Here is a 17,678-nt window from a genome sequence, read left to right on the forward strand (position 1 = left end):
TTACCTTCTGCCTCGTTTTTATTTTCACTGATAAAGTGAGCAAAACGGGAGGAATTGGTGAAATATTTCAGGATAGTCCAACACGCATTTTTCCCCACAATTAAATTCTTTTCACTATCCAACCTTCTCTGAGCCCATCCATTTGTACCCAGGTCTCAGAACTGACAACACAGTTGATGGAGAAGTTTCACCCACTGAATCAGCCACTGCATTTCCTGTGGCAAGTTCATTTTAATTTGGCAGCCTTCCTTCCAGGTTGCAACCGGGGTTTGCTTTACTTAGGAGATCTGGTTGTCACGTAATGGCACGCCATTTGTTATATTAAGTTAGCCTTTCCTGCTCGTCCACTTGCAAATTGGTGTAAAATACCGTTGTGCCAGGATTTCTGATTCTGAATGGTGTTATTTGTCAGGATGGTAAGTGAGAGGAGCTGGAGTTCCCTTTTCACCCAGGGAAGTTCAAAGTATCCTTTTAAGTCAAGGATGGATGATAGAGCAGTTTTAGATACCACTCATTACCAACCATGAAAGGCACAAAGTCTACCTGTGTGTTGGACATCTGTCTATGGTCCTTGTTACTATCTCACTGGAGCGTCTTGAATCACAGAATCAGGATCACAGAATCGACGGGGTTGGAAAAGACCTCAGAGATCATCCAGTCCAATCCTTGGTCCAACTCCAGTCCATTGACCAGATCATGGCACTAAGTGCCATGACCAATCTCAGTTTCAAAACCTCCAGGGCCGGTGAGTCCAGCACCTCCCTGGGCAGCCATTCCAATGCTGACCACTCTCTCTGCACAGAATTGCTTTCTCATCTCCAGCCTCAATTTCCCCTGGCAGAGTTGAAGCCCATGCCCCCTTGTCCTATTGCTGACTGCCTGGGAGAAGAGCCCAATCCCCCCTGGCTAGAACTGCCCTTCAGGTCGTTCTAGAGAGTGCTGAGCTCACCTCTAAGCCTCCTCTTCTCCAGACTGAACAAGCCCAGCTCCCTCAGCCTCTCCCCATAGGTCTTGTGCTCAAGTCCCTTCCCCAGTCTTGTTGCTCTTCTCTGGACCCGCTCCAGCACTTCAATCTCTTTCCTGAGCTGAGGGGCCCAGAACTGAACACAATACTCCAGGTGTGGCCTCCCCAGTGCAGAGTACAGGGGAAGGATCACTGCCCTTGTCCTGCTGACCATGCTGGTTTGGATACAGGACAGGTCTTTGATATACTCTACTCCCAAATGAGAGATACAAACATGGCAATTGCCATCTTTTGGTCAAAGTTAGGGGATATGACATATACCACAGCTCAGCAATATGCTCTGATGACCAGTCATGTCGCCAGGATGATCTTACAGGAGGATTGATGGACCTCCTGCAGGATGGTGGGTGCACATTTTGGGGCTTTGAGTTGCTCTCAGTGACAGCACTGATGGGGCAGAGTAGAAAAGGGTGTGGAGGAAGGTCAACCTCAGCAAGTCTCATCAGGGGCTTTGTGGCCATCCCAACTGCTCTTACAGGGTTTGAGAGAAGTGGGGACCACGGTGCTCCTGTGTCCAGAGGGACATTACAACCCTTTATGCACTATGCTGAGACCGGCAACGACTTTCTGCACATTTGCACACCTGAGCATTCTCCCCACACACGTGTGTTGAAGACACATCTGCACAAAGCAGCACAGAGAACTGAACAGCATGTCCCAGCACGGGTGGGAAATGAAACCAGTGAAGAGTCTGCCACATAGGTCACTCACTCCCACCCACACATAAAGACATTAGCACAGCCCTAGGTATTCGTGGTCACCACCACGTTCACCATTCATGCTCCCCAGGTCATTTCTGCAGCCTTCAGCAGCCAACGTGACCACCCTTCATGTCGGCTGGTGCTAAAAAATATCTCAATACAGAAATATTGTCAGATGTGGAGAGCTGCCCGTGAGCTCCCAGCCCACAGCTGGTGGAGTTTTCATTTTTTAAGAAGTAATTTTTATTTTTATTTATATTTTTTTAGTGTGGCTGAGTTGAATGTACATTGTTCCATGGTATTTCTGCTTCTGATTACTTTTGTAAAATTAGCTTCACTAAAATATTTTGAGAAAAGTAACTGATACTTCTCCCAGATTTATATTCTTTTTTTCTTCCCCCGGTGGAAAAGAGCAGTGGGGAGAAAACTCAGAAAAACATGAAAATTTCCATTTGTGAATTTACAGTTTTTAACATCTAAAAATGTTTGTATATTTTTAACAACCGAGAGTGGGGAAACTAATTTCCTCAACTTTACGCAAGTTCAAAAAGAAGATTCATAAAACAAGTTCTTTTTAAAGCAACCAGAAATCAAAATTAAAAAAAAAAAAAAAATTCAGGCAATGCAAAATTTTTCCATGTGCTTGAAAAATTTAAGCAAAAAATAGTCCAGCTTAGTTGCTGATAAGTTTGGCATAAAAATAATTGACACTGAAATGTTCCTGGGAGAGTCAAGCGTTTGCTGAAGGAATCAACAGACACCAGAATGGTTGAGCTCCATGTAGCATCCAGCTCTGAACACGTGTGGGACAGACAGACAGGTCACAGGCCCACTGGGTGCTTGTATAGGACATCTAAAACCTGCTGTGTGTCCTCCATTGTAGGACAACTGAAGGTAATTTTAGTAACCTTCAGAGGGCAGTTGAGGTCATGTTTTGGCTAGGGAGAGCTGGATGCAGATGCAGATGCTACAGCATCAATAGGTCAAGGGGAGATCTTCTGAAGATGGAATCGTAGAATCATATAATGATTTTGGTAGGAAAAGACCCTCAAGATCATCTAGTCCAACCATTAGCTTTACAGTGCCAAGTGAGGATACAATATACCAACCAGACATTTGCTTCACTCCTCACCAAATAAAAGCCATGATGCTTCTTGCTCTGTTCTCTCCAGCTCTTCATGGGGACTTTCTACACTGCTGCAACTCCTCCTCACACAGCCTGGTCCTACTGAGCAGCAACTTTTGGCAAGGAAGTCCCCTTGATGTTAGCTGGAGACCCAGTGCTGTGTGTATCCTCACAGGAGGTCTCTCTGCCCTCCCATTTGCAGGAAGGGGTCTTCAGCGAGATTTTGGCCGCTGTGTCCTTCTAGAGGACAGTGGCCATAACCTCCACCTTCTGCCGCTGAGACAGACCTTCTGCATGGTCAGTGCTGTTTATAGCACAGCACAGTTGTTTTCTGACTACCCTCTAGCAACAAAGCCTCTAAACATTAAAAAAAAAAAAAAACAAACAAAAAAAGGTAAAAAGAACTTGACCAAATCCCAACAACAGTAGAAAGTAGTCACAGAAGAACAGAACACCCTAGAACACCCTTCAGCAGCAAATCTTGATTCCCATTTAAGTATCTGATCTCAGCAAGATCTTCAGTTTTGTGTCTTGCAAAGCAATCCAAGGGTGCCAGGTCAGGAAATGTAATGAAGAGCTACTACTATTGAGGAAAAAAAGAGAATTTAATGCATCTAGGATGTGTCTAGAGCTTGGGGAAATCTTTTTTTCTACCAAACTTTTTTGCTCCTTTCTGATGCAAAAAATGCAAACCTGGCATAAATAAATTATTGTGTCCAAAGTCAATTGATTTCTGCAATTCTTTATGGTAGGAGGAGGACGCACAAAGAGAAATTAAGAATTTAAAACCCTTTATACTTGTCTATATCTGCATTTTCAAAGTGTTTTTTTACAGTTTTCAATGTCATTTCTTTTTAAAGTGTGTTTTCTTTAAAATACATTCTGAAACTTTAAAATTAAGTGAAATATTTAATCTTGGTGAACTACGAAAAAACTTTGTTGGACCCACCCTAGAATATGAATGGAAAGGGGGCTAATTTTGTGGTTTCACTGGGCTTGGGGTTTTTTTTGGAACTGCCCTCACAATGAAACACTATTGGCTTTCTCGGGTCTTAACCTACTTTCCATGGCACAGTTACATGGGGGTGAGGCAGATAATGAGCTGAGACTTCTGCTTTTCTGCTATATTCTGTCATGTTTTTTTTCCCCATGCCCGCCTATGCAATCCCAAGGACATTTCTCTGTGTCATCCACATCTCTGCTGCAGAAGACATTTCTGCATTCACATCAGAAACAACTTTTGAGCTCTCTTGCTCTGTTAGCAGAAACCAGCCAACCGCAGTAGATGGTGTGCCCATGGTGCAGAGCTGCTTGCTGTCAAGATGAGATGGGCAATAAGCCCGTGCTTCCAGAACCTGTTTTAGCCTGGGTACCTCCATCCTACCTTCTGATCTATTGCAGCAAATTAAGTACAACCAGCAGGACTGATTTGACACTGTCCTCTTTGCTTTAGCCCACCCTGGGCACTCGAAATAGGCCAAATGCAGGTGCAAAGCAGGTCTCCAAATCCTGTGATTAGCAAACGATTGTGTCCATCTCTATTGCACTTGGTCCTCCTGAAGTTCCAGGTTAACTTTAATGAGTTGTTTCTGTAGGGTATGTTCTCCAATCCTCTTTGAAGATGGGGGAGTGACAGAACATTTAGTCACATCCTCTCCCCAACACAAAGATGTCATCCAAATGGCAGCAAAAGCATCACTGGAGCAGGGCCTTGTGTTGGAACCTTTGGACATCTCACACCAAGAAAGCCCTTGAGGTGCTGGAGTGAGTCGAGAGAAGCGAACGGAGCTGGTGAGGGGCTGGAGCACAAGTGTGATGGGAGCGGCTGAGGGAGCTGGGGGGTTCAGCTGGAGAACAGGAGCTGAGGGGAGACCTTCTGATCTCTGAACTGCCTGAAAGGAGCTTGGAGCGAGGTGGGCATTGATCTCTTTTTCCAAGTAACAAGCGATGGGATGAGAGGAAACAAACCCAAGTTGTGCCAAGAGAGGTTTGGATTGGATATTGGGAAAAGTTTCTTCCTGGAAGGGGTTGTCAGGCATTGGAACAGGCTGCCCAGGGCAGTGGTGGATTCACCATCCCTGGAGGGGTTTAAAAGTCAAGTAGATGAGGTTCTCAGGGATGTGGGTTAGTGGCAGTGTGAGGTCAACACTTGGACTCAATGATCTTGAGGGTCTTTTCCAGCGAAAATGATTCTATGATTTGCTCCTGGTCCTTGTTGGATAAAGAAGCCAGGCTGCATTTGTGCTTGCATCAAAACCTCTTTCAAATACTCCGATGAATGCAAAAGGCCTTTGAGGGACCACAATGGGAAACCCCCAGGAGCAGTCAGGCTCTCCTGCTGACGTTGGTGCTGTGTTGCTGCAGGTCCCAGTTTCAAGCACAGCCAGTGTGACCAAACCAGTCTTGACAACAGTTTTCCCCTGCCAGCTCAGGGCAGCTAGAGGACAAATCCAGGAACTCTGTGATTTACTTCTTGGCAAGGGGTATGCATTGTAGAAATGAGACTGGAGCTCACTGGCTTATTTGGGGATCTCTTACTCACTGCAATTAAAATCTAGCCAGTTTATCATTTCCATTGCAATTCAAACCTGCCCTGAATTTGCTGTCTTTCTTAGGTCATGCTTTGCAGATGAACCTGGTCCATGCAAACAAACTAAACAGAAAATCTGGTTGTTTCGGGCTGTTCTGAAGAGCTGAAACAGCCTGAGGGAGAAGGCTGATGATGAGGGGGGTGGGGGGAAATAATAAAAGTCTGGAGGAAAAATAACTGCTTACATAGAGTATTGTACCCTTATCACAGAATCATAGAACAGTTTGGGTGTGAATGGACCTTCAAAGCTCATCCAGTGCCACCCCTGCCATGAGCAGGGACATCTTCACCAGCTCAGGTTGCTCAGAGCCCCGTCCAGCCTGGCCTGGGATGTCTCCAGGAATGGTTCATCCACCACCTCTCTGGACCACCTGGGACAGGCTCTCACCACCCTCAGGGGCAACCATTTCTTCCTCATGTCTGGCCTGAATCTCCCTTCCTTTAGCTTAAAACCATCACCCCTTGTCCTATCACAACAGGCCCTGCTAAAAACTCTGTCCCCATCTTTCTTATGGGCCATTTTAAGTACTGAAAGGTCATGATAGGGTGTCCCCAGACCCTTCTTTTCTCCAGGCTGAACAACTCCAACTCTCTCAGCCTGGCCTCATAGCAGAGCTGTTCCATCCCTCTGATCAATTTTTGGCCTTCTCTGGACTCTCTCCAACAGATCCTCTGGCACCTGGTAGGTGCTCAGCTCAACTGCAAGAATCTGTGGGCCAGGAAGCATAGCCAGGGCTGAGAGCCTCATCATGGGGGACAAGCCGGACGGCAGAGTGCTTATCCCACATCCGTTAAACAAGCTTTCTTCATGAGCTCATCCCAGAAATTGCATCAGCCCTGTGGGACATCTGCTGAGGATGGATCTGCAGGATCCAAGGTCCTGCAGCACAAGGAGGTGGGATGCACTGGAGAAGGGAAGGAGGAGAATGGGGCCAGGAGAAGCATGCATATATCTTTAGGTGTCTGTAGCATGTCTAGGGTTCTTCTAGGTGTGAGAGGTCTTATAATGAAACTGTATTGCTATATGGCAAGTTCTGCAGTGGTTGGAATTTCAGCCAGAATTTCAACCCAAATTTCAGCTCAAATCTGCTGCCCAACGTGAGTGTGGGTCAGAATTGTGGATGGGCTATGGGTGGCCTTGAGCACAGCCACAAGCAATTCCCTCTGCAGACCACCCCTCTCTGACATCTAAGCCCTTTGGAAATGGGCACAGGCCATGTTCACTTGGCCAGGATCCATGATGCTCTGTTTCACAGTGTTTTGAGGGTGCATCATGGTGGTCTTTCGGGATGTGGAGCCATTCTGGCCCTCACAGCCCTGGGAACATGGGGAGATGGATGCACACCTCTACGTGTGGCCACCCACGTTTCTGCCCTGGACAAGGCCCATTCATGGAGTCCCTGCATCTCAGAGGCTGCCTTTTCCTATCAAGAGGACAGCATTTTGTAGGACCTGTTAGCCATGTGCCAAGAGGAGCAATGGAGCTGGTGCTCAGGCATTTGATGCTATCAGAGACCCTCTCTTTGGGTTGGGTCTCAGAGACAATGATGCTCACTCCCACCATCCTCAGGTGAGGCAAGGGGCTATAGGGAAAGACATACATCTCTGGTTCCCCACCTGAACACCTTCAGCTGCTTGGAAAGCCACATCAAAAATAGCTACTGGATGCAGAGCTCATTACAGCTGTGTCCAGCTCCAGCCATCTTTCCCCCACTCATATACCCCCTCCTCCTCTCCAAGCCCCGGGGGAAAAGGGAGGATGGGAGTACCAGTGTGTGCATGGTTGGGACTTATTAGTCCTCTTCTCCTTTTGCAGCAAACCAAGGGAACAGCGTTCCTGCAAACCATCCCTTGGGACTGGATCTTGGCAGCCACTGGGTAGTGCCCCCATCATCTCTCTACCCCACAGATCTTGGGGAAGAGAAACAGGGCCCGGGGTTATCACATGAAGGAGGAATGGGAGAGGGGAAGAGGACAGAGAAAAACCTGCTGGGCTTCTCCGCACCCTCAGGGGAACGTGGATGGGGGTGAGATGTTCCCTACTTGCCTGCTTCCTATGCAGCTGCTCCTGGAGACACGATCCGAGGATGGACGAACCACTTGTCCGACCCATGACAGATGCTCCATGGGGCTGAGAGCCCTTGCAGGATTTCTCTGTTAGAGACCTCTGGCTCCCACCACGTCCACACCATCCATGGGACTGACTGCTTTGAATGTTACACTCCCAGATCACAGGAGCAGCCTGATTTTGCAAACACTTTTAATGGGCTTTCTTTTTTTAATCAGGTCTTTGTGTCAGAACTAACTCTTTTCTTCCCCCTGAGGATTCCTTGCTCTATTTTGAATATAAAAACGATCATCTGGGAGGGGGGTGGGAGTTGCACTTCCCAGACAACCTGGTCTATGAACATAGCAGTGAGGAAGGCGAGAAACCCGAAGAGAATCCAGACACAAACCCCAGCAAAACTCACAGGCTATTAACAGCTGTCATTAAAAACAGCTACAGTGACTGTGAATGGGTTGTGCTTCCACTATGCAAACCACCAAATTTTAGAAAACAGCTGAACAAACTGGCTTTGCAGTGATCTTTCCTTTCTGTGATTAAAAAAAGACCTTCTGCAGATGAAATGCGTCTTGTTCCAGCAAGCCCCAACCCTCTATGAACCTACCCAACCGTAGCAGTGTGGTCTAACGAATGGAGACCTGGACAGGGACTTGTGGGTGACTCTGAGGAAGCGACTTGCTCATTCTGCCTCAGCATGTTCAGTAAGGAGACTGAAATTCCTCTGTCTTAGGAGATAAATGTTGTATAAGAAGCAGGATTTGTTTCTACAGACTCCTGAGGCTTCCTGCACATACGTAAAGAGCTGACTTCTCCAGATTGTTTTCAGTGTATTTGCTTAAGCTGTTGCAGAGATGAGGCCACCAAAAACCACTGTGTAAACCTCTGTGGGCAGTTGCATGATGTTGTTTTTGCATTGTATGGGGCAGCAGGAGGTACGTGACTCCTGGTCTCAGTGACCTTGAGGCTGGAATGAGTTTGCATTTGAGCTGCTCTCACTGAGAACGACAAACACAAGCCGACATCCGCAAAGCGCGATGCGCAACCTAAAGGTCGCCCACACGCTGATGAGGTTGTTTACAGGAGGAAAGGCTTCATGGAGCGGCTCTAAGCTGAGGTCAAGGCAGAGGACCTCTACCAGCCATAAGACACAAGGGCAAGACAAAGCTGGCTGAAGGCACAAGCCTGTGTAAGATTGGGAGCAGCTGCTCCAGGATGCACACGCCTGACAGAATCATGGAATAACAGAATCATTTTGGTTGAAATAGACCCTCAAGGTCATAGAGTCCAATCGTTAACTTCACACTGTCACCACTAACCCATGTCCCTGAGAACCTCATCTATGTATCTTTTAAACCCCTCCAGGGATGGTGACTCCAGCACTGCCCTGGGCAGCCTGTTCCAATGCCCCACAGCCCTTTGGGGAAGAAATTGTTCCCCACATCCAACCTCAACCTCCCCTGGCGCAACTTGAGGCCGTTTCCTCTGCTCCTGGCGCTTGTTCCTGGGGAGCAGAGCCCGACCCCCCCTGGCTCCAAGCTCCTTTCAGGCAGTTCAGAGATCAGAAGGTCTCCCCTCAGCTCCTGTTCTCCAGCTGAACCCCCCAGGTCCCTCAGCCGCTCCCATCACACTTGTGCTCCAGCTCCTTCCCCAGCTCCATTGATCCGCAGCACTGCTCGTGGGGCTGTGAAGTACTCTCCCTGATAAGACCCCATGAGACTCATGGCATGGCTTGCATGGCTCTGCAACTGCTCTGTGCTCCTGGCAAAGGAAGAAAACCCTGTGGAGGGTTGCAGGGTTGTCTGGGACATAAGCAGGAATCTGCAAGTGCTCATGCATTGCACCATGCCTCTTAGCCTAGAAAGTCAGCACAAGATGACTCTGAACACAACCTAGACAGACACCCATCCCATCACCCCTCAGCCAGATGTGCTGCAGATTCAGGCCTGCTCTTTGCATACCAAGGAGATACAGAAATGAGGAAGCCCTTGAAGATTTGTCAGACTTCTCCCTTACTGGTTTGCATTTTGCTGGCTCAGTCCTCCTCCAGTTATGGGCAGGGGAGAAAGGAGACAGATGGAGACAATCAGGTTGGGGTTGGAGAAGGAGAGGACAGCTTCAGGTTTAACTGGAGCACTTTGAGCTTTAGGGCTCATCCTTTGGTGGAAAGTGCATTTGTGGTACCTGACCACTCTTCGCTAAACAAGCTTCACTTCCTATTCCTATGAAAAGGGAAGCTGCTTTTTTAGAAAGCTGCTTGTCAGCCACCGTGGAGGTAGGAAGGAGGAGCAACCACGAGGTGCAGCAAAGGCTTAGAAATAAGCTAGCATCTGCCAAGTCAACCTGGGAAACAGGGCGATAATGTGGTGGCTCCAGACAGAAATCTGCTTCTGATTTGAGACACGTTCCTGATGTCGACAGTGGGGAAACCCAGCAGCTGCAGCCAGGCTGCTGCAAAGATGCTTCCAGTGATGGCAATGGTTCGAGTGGCTCAGAAACAAGAAGTAAAAATAAAAAGGGTTATATATGATGTGGCCTACCTGGTGCATCCCAGGGAGGTTTTTTTGGTATCTAAGACATCCTCGTTGTGCCCCTGCATGTCATTTGGGGTACATCCCTCCATCCCTGTGCCTCTTCTGTTGCCTCCAGGCTGAGCATCTCATGGAGATGAGACACAGAGCCAAAAGGCCCAGACAGTGAGTGTCATTTTGCAATTTTCTTACTCAGAAATCATTAAATGACAGCCCGTGTTTGTCTTTTGAAAGAAGCTGGGAGGAGAACATCGAGAAAACATGTGAAAAGGGGCACTAAAAACAGAGAAAGTCTCTCTGATAAGCATCTCCTGGGTCACTCCAGATGGGCTCCACCTGCCCCCTCTTCCCAGACCTGAAAGCTCAGGCTCTAATCTCACACAGCCGAGAAGGGTCTGTCTGACTGTGGTTTCCAATCTGTTTTCACACATCAGTCCCCAGATGTTCTCCAGTATTTTTGCAGATCTCTACATGAGTGTGCAAACCTGAGGCTGACTTGTCTCTCCTGCCTTTATAGTCCCATGTAAGACATGTATAGACACCAGAGGTCCAGCCCATGTGTTAAATGCCCATAGGCTCTTAGGCGAGCCCTTAAGAAAGACCTCTAGGACCTACCACTCCATGGGATGTGGGGAGGGATCAGAAAATGTGGGAGCCCTCCCCAGGTGACCCACAGTCCGCAGTCATTGCCCCACAGCCAGACACCTACACCGATGGCCTACTGCATGGCCTTCTTCTGCAACAGTACCCACTTCTACTGCCTTTTATCCAGTTCACACCAAACCAAAACTGTTCCCGTTAAGGACCTAATGCAGAGGCAACTCCAGCTTTGATCTGAAACCACGCAGAGGGATGAAGGCACCTCTCCTCTTCCAACTATCCCCCAGGGCTGCTTCTCCACACCTCTGCCATGAAAGCTGGGCAGCTCATTCCCTCCAGATGTTGTTTTCATGGTCTGGCTGTGGTCTGCCCATGTTTTTTCCTTCACTTTTAAGAACAGGTAGCTCAGTTTACCATCTGAACCTCCCTGTTTCCATTCCCCTGGCAGATTAAAAGCTTATTTAATGCAATGTACCATTGCTCCTGGAAGATGTTGATGCATTATGACCAACCCACCATCTTCCATTTTGAAGCATTTAGACTTTCTGAACTCTCTGAGACAGCATCTCTGCTAGTAAAATAGACAGTATCAGGTATTATTCTCTCACCCTTCAAAATTAGATGTCTACATCCCAACTCCTTGCAGTCTCCATCTCATTCTGGCTCCTGAACTGTGCTTAGAAAAGTCTAGTTAAATTGCTCAGGTTGCACTGCCCGTCTGTTTGGTCTCTGCTGTTTCTTTTCCCCTGTTTTACCATCCTAAAGTTGTTGCTGTGTTTGGGATGACATTCAGACACAGTTGCCTTTTGTAGCCCCAGCTACCGACCACCCTGAGCACACGGTGGTGATGGGTTCCCCCATGTTTCGCTGTTGTTATTTGTTACTGAATCCCGTAGGCATTGTAGGGCTCTCTCGAGGGACTGGCATGACAATGCACCAGTGGTTTTGGCTGATTGTAACAGGAGGATTAATGAGTATATTCTACTAATAGGGATGACAAAGAGATTTTGTCTGGCACACTTAGGAAAAGCCTTTTTGGAGTGAGAAAGGGACTTTATTTTTTCTTTTTCTTCTTCTCACTTATAAATAGAAGAAATAATGAGGAGAAATACAAACGTTTTTTAAAAAGACACCTTTCTGGTGACCTCATAGAAGTGTGAATTTTCACCATCCAGAATCAGCACAACTACTTGCAGAAAACAGCCACTGGTGAAGCATCTAGCACAGCTTTGTGCACCAAGGCAGGGCTGGCCCTCACAAAACCTTGCTGGAGGAGCATGTGGTCCTTGCTCCCAAGACCCTGCCCATGCTGGACATAATTGTGCTGGTTCTTCTCTGCTACCCACCCCCGTTCCTCTGCACTGCTCACACCATGCCTAATCTTGACTACCTGCAGCAAACAAGACCCTACCGCAATATAATTTTCCTTTTGATGCAACTAAAGAAACAAACAAAAACCCAAAACAAACAAAAAACAACCAAACAAAAAACAACCAACCAAAGAAACAAACAAAATCCCACAAACAACACCAGAATTTTCTAACCCTTACTCGAAATTAGAAGATGAGCTTGACTTCCAGAATTAAAAGAATGTTCAAACTTCCCTATGGGTGCTTGAAGGAGACAGAAACGTGGCAGAACAGAGCCAAACCTCGCAGCCAGGTCTATTGCAGAAAGTCATTATTTATGGCACAGGAGTGACGGGGTTGATCAACTCTCAAGTTACCTCATCTTTGATCTGGTCTAATTCTATCGCATCAGGCTAAAAGAAATATTTCCTCTGGTTTCTTGCTTTGTCAGTGTCCATACTCTCACCAATATCCGCAGTTGATGCCTATGCAGTACTGTGTTTCAACAATCAGGATTTCTTCCAACCTAGGTAAGATCTCTGTTGTAAAGAGTCTCATGATCTCAATTCCCTTCTGTGTAGAGCTGTTATTCATTAGCAACCCACCCAGAGACTTTTACAAAGAATGTTTTTTTCCCACTTTTCCAATATAATCTCCTGGAAAAAAAAAAAAAAAGTATTGCACGAGAAATTTCCACCCTTGGAAAGGTTCTGTCGCTAAGATACAATGCACACTGGCACTTTTCACTGGAAAAAGTAATTATTTCCCATGCAAGTGTGCTGTATTAATGTCTCAAGCAGCTGTGGTCTTCTTTCTGTGCTTCTAAAATGGTGAAGGCCAAATATGTAAGAGTCTGACAGGAAAAACTCTTGCGATAAAAGTCAAGTTAAAGCTTTTATATCAATTTCTGCATTTGCTTACTATGACCTTAGTTCTTCCTCCTTCCATCACATATCACAGGTGACGCCTTGGTTTTTCCGTACATCAAATTTAACCTGTATTCAAAGCCCACTTCTCAAGCATCATCCTCCCATACGCATATTTTGAGATGTTCTGCCCCAAATTCTCATGGTTTCAAGCCATTCATCATTAATAGCTATTCGCATCAACGTGGTTGCCATCATGGCTTGGGTGTCAAGCAGGCAACCATTTGGTCTGAAAGAAGTTCTGCGGGTCCTCTACCCACAGCATTTTGTAAAGATTTTTCTTTCCTACTCCAGGGTTTCTTGGAGAAGAGGGGTATCTTCTTATGAAGACATCTCGTGTGACCTGGTGGTCCTTCACCACTGGTCACCATAACCTGGGCAAGCACAGATATCTGAGAAAAGCCTCTGACCCCCTGTGTACAAGGATACACCATAATGCAGTAAATTCAGACCCTAGAGACTTGGGTCAACTGCTTCTTTTGCCATGAGGACACTTAAACAGATGGTTCAAGGAGTTTTTTCGATCAGTCTTCACCCACCACGAATGGTGCATATTCAGTCATTGTTAAGGCAGACCAGACATCCCGGACAACTGAATATTTTCCACTCCTCTCCCCTCATTAGGGTAGCAAAGGATTCATTTGTAAACCATGCGTTTTCTACTTCTGGTTTGTTTCCCGTGCACTTGACATACAGGACCCAAGGAGTCCTGCACGCTGCTTTTTGATCAATAACACATTTCATGGTTTCTAGGGGAGCAGAAACCATCGGTGAGATCCAGTCAAATTTTGAGAATGATTTCATAAATACGTAAATAAATAAAAAGGGCAAAATACAGGAGAGATATTTTGAAAAGCGCATTTCACTTTAGAGGTCACATGTATTTTGAAGAATGGCAGAAATGTAGGGCTGGTGCCTAAAAGGTCATTAATGTGGTGGATCTATGCTACATCTGAGAGACTACCTAACTTGCACTTCAAAGGTTTTAATGATGGAAATTCCCACTGGTCCCCATCAGCCCTCAAACTCCCAGAGTCTTAAAGTGATTTCCAAATGATCAGCACTAATTTCCTTTGCTGAAACACCTACAATTGCTTGTGTTGCCCGTGGTGGACGAGAAGTTTATTCCTTCCTTCTTCACAGTGGTTCCAGAAAATGAAGCAAGATGACTTCTTACAAAAATTCCACATTGATCACACTTTCCACACCTTTGCTCAGCTGCCGTCTTCTCCTTCGGGCGTTTATAATTGGGTTTGGAAGTTTGAATAGGCAACCCCACAATGTTTTCCAAATTAGAACCCACCAACACTAACAAAGGCAAAATTGCTCTGTAAAACCACAGAAGCATTGTTCTCCCACTCAGTTGCAACATTTTCTTGGAAAATATAATTAGAAACCCATTTTTTGTTTCAACAGAAGAAGTTGCTATGGTTTGATTTTTGGTGGTGTTGTTTTCTTTTTTTGGGGGGGGAGATATTTTTTGGCTGGCCAGTGAAATTAATTAACATGGATTTAACCCTGATATGGGAGACAAGCTGACCTGTGAGAAGCAAATGCCTTGTCCAACATGAAATACTGGAGGTCTGGTTTACATTTGCGTTGCGTATGATGCGCCTTAACGTTTATTGTTAAGCAATAACCGTGATCCTGTATATCATAACAAGTACGGTGATGTACTTGTTTTTGAGTTTCACAGTCATGTCCAGCAGTACAGCAACTTCTCCCACAACGAGCAACAGGACTCTGAAGCTGTAATCTGTTGCCAAGACCTCTGCCAAGGAGGAATCGCATCCTCTTTTATCCTCTCAGCTACTTCTAACCTTGCAGTGTGGTACAGACCTAACGAGAAAGCTGAATTGCACCACATAAAAGGAATCCATGAATGGAAACTTTGGGGCTGCCAAGTGCTCCAGCAGGATGTAGCCTCAGGTACCTTGCAAAATTCTTGCCCATGATTGAACCCTGTGGGCCCACAGGAAACGATTGACTACAGGGGAGCTCACCCACGTGGAGTCAATGCTTGGTTGCCTCCAGAGTCTTGTCAACCGTGGAAGAACAGCAAGAAAACTCCCTTTTTAACACAGAGAGAACGGAAAAATGAGGGGAAGGAAGGAAGGAAGGAAGACAAATAATGATGAAGTAGTAGTGTGCCCAAGTGCTTCTACTCTGCTCAACACAGTACCCTGACCCCCATGAAATCCATGGTGACCTGTTTCCACACCAGACTGAGATGACAAAAAGCCTTGTCTGCACCTAAATATGGCCTCAAGACATTTTTGGGTTTTGATGTGCCCATAAAGGTGCCACGGAGAATTAAAGGCTGAAAGGTCAGTCACAAGGAAGGTCACAAAGCAGAAATAAAAGAGCTGATAGTCTTGTCTGAAACAGGTACACAGCCCAGATAGTGCAGGAGTGGGACACTCAGCCTAGGATATCGTGGGCTTATTTAAGAGAGGCTGGGGAGCACACCATCTCAGCTGAGAGCCCAGGGTAGGAAGGAACACCCAACACTGATTAAGCAGAACACAGAAAGTCATTAGAAAAGTAGATAAAGAAAAACAAGTAGCATTTTGCAAAATTTTGACTTAAATATATCCTGAGTCTTTTCTCCTCCATCGGAAAATTCAGCCTCCAGCTTTTTAGCTGTAACCCTGAAGGTGCAGCAATAGCCTTATTTGGGCAGAACAAAACAAGAATAGGTCAGAAGTATTTTTTCGCAGATTTTTGTGCATCATTATAATGATAATGCTGCAGGATGTCTGGGAGGAGAAAAAACAAAATGTAGGCAAGAAATCATGAGCTCTATAGACTTTGTATCTTCTGATAAAAATTACTTAAACCTTGACAGAATGATTAGCGGAGCATATTAATGAGGATGCTTTTGCTGCCCAGCAGCTGTCCTTTTTTCTTCTAAATTTCCATCTGTCTTCTCTTCTCCAGCACGTACCAGAGCAGGGACCACGTGCATGTGCTCTGCGTGCAGCAGGAATACTTGCTGCTGGGGGTATACGCACCTTGTCCTAATTTTACACTTTTAAAGATCCATAATCAATTAAATATCACAGCAGCAAGGCAAGAAATGCCTCTATTTCACAAGTGGAGTAACTGAAGCGCCTTGAATAGAATTGGCTTGCCAGGCATCACTGGCCACAAAGCCTGAAGCAGACACTTGAGGAGGTCTGAGATGCAAATACCCCATGACACTGCAACTGCTCTTCCCTCCCTCTGTGCAGCAGACAAGGTGGCTTCTGAGATACCCAGGCTCCAAGCTAGAGTGCTGTGGAAATTTGAGCCTGGCCTAATTTTAAACCAAGAAGTAAAGTTATGGACCTAGTGCAGACTCTGCATGTGTGGGGATAGGAAGTGACCAGAGGGAGAAGCACTAAGTCCATCCTTCATATAACCCTATTGGAGATCTCCAACTTTCCAGAAGCTTTGTCCACAACCACCATTAACCTCCCACCGGTTTTACCAGATTGACTGGAGATGCTGGTGAAAACAACATTTTACCTCCAAGGACACCATCCAACCCATCTGTGGGGCAAAATAAATCAAAGATCCTCAGCTCTAAATGTGCCTCTCAGCAGAAGGGAACCCTTCTGAAGTCTCAACCGTTCTGTGCATCATATGCAGTACCCATGGATTCAAACTCAGCAAAGGTTGATGAGTTGGAGCCTGAGCATCCAAACTTCTACCTCCCCTTAAACGCTCTCTCATCTCCAATTAATTCAGCTGGAAGAAACTCATTCACCCTTTGCTATTTAAAGGGCTTTCATTGTGGGTCTTTTGTTTGTTTGTTTGTTTGTTTGTTTGTTTAAGAGAAAGAGGTTGATCTGTGCCCAAGAGACAACCTACCAGGTCAGCATCTGACTTAGAGCTTCAGTCCCACCTCAGAGAGTGCCCCAATTTCAGCACTGAGACACTATCAGAAGGAAAGAAAGCGATGCACCCTGCCCCAATCCACAGCAGTAATATGGTCCATTGAATATCCTACTTCCAATCTTTAAGTGTTTAATTACCACCAGTCCACAGACAACAACCAGAGATGGGTCAAATCTTTAAATGCTCTAAGGGGATGTGCCCAATGGAGTGCAGGCAGCAGGAATGAAGCAAAATTGCTGGAAAATTGTTTGCACTTACCTGGTGAGTCCTATATTCAGATTAAATCATATCCTGCTCAATCCTAGCTGTCCACCAGGGCTCAAAAATCCCTTGCAGGCTGCGTACTTAAGAACATGGGCTCATCTTGATAAGTTTTAATCCTTTGAGCACGTAGAAAGAGAAAGCCTAATTCTTCTTGGTGTCGTCAGTTGACTGCTGTTAGTGGTTTCCTGTCGACAACAGCTGAATGACAAATCGAACTGGTTTGCTACACTTATAGCAATTAAGGGCTGGTAGTATAACCACGTTGCTCATTTAGTGCTAATGTTAGCACAGCGTCTATCTTACAAGAACTGTTACACACAAAGGCTCGGCAGGGTCTAAAAAATACCGTCCCACTACAAATGATGTCCTGAATTGCTCTCGTTCAAGCTGGTGTGAGTTGAAAGTCATCCCCTGGAGCCACAGGGTGTACAAGTGGTCTGCAAATGGGAGGGGAAATATGGGTCCTTGAGTTTTCTAGATTGACCCATTCACAGCTAAGAGCAGTCTGGGCCAATAGCAGGGGTGGAGATATTTATTGCATGTGCTTAACCTTGGGGAGAGTTTTATCTCCAATCAGGTTCTAGTCTGAACAGCTTCCCCTTTTATAATCACGTAGGTTATGG

At 46.1% G+C, this 17,678-nt stretch overlaps 1 protein-coding gene across 1 annotated transcript in view; it reads right to left on the minus strand.

The window, feature by feature from the left end:
• The window catches only part of BLK (BLK proto-oncogene, Src family tyrosine kinase), a 50,422-nt gene extending 33,030 nt beyond the window's left edge, over positions 1–17,392 (minus strand). Inside the window, exon 1 of the mRNA XM_065833911.2 lies at positions 17,050–17,392. The gene's annotated coding sequence lies outside the window, so the exon portion shown is untranslated. The remainder of the gene's footprint in view (positions 1–17,049) is intronic.
• Positions 17,393–17,678: the final 286 nt, after the last annotated feature.

The sequence above is a fragment of the Patagioenas fasciata genome, chromosome 3 (assembly GCF_037038585.1).
Source record: "Patagioenas fasciata isolate bPatFas1 chromosome 3, bPatFas1.hap1, whole genome shotgun sequence".
In the NCBI taxonomy this organism is placed as follows: Eukaryota; Metazoa; Chordata; class Aves; order Columbiformes; family Columbidae; genus Patagioenas; species Patagioenas fasciata.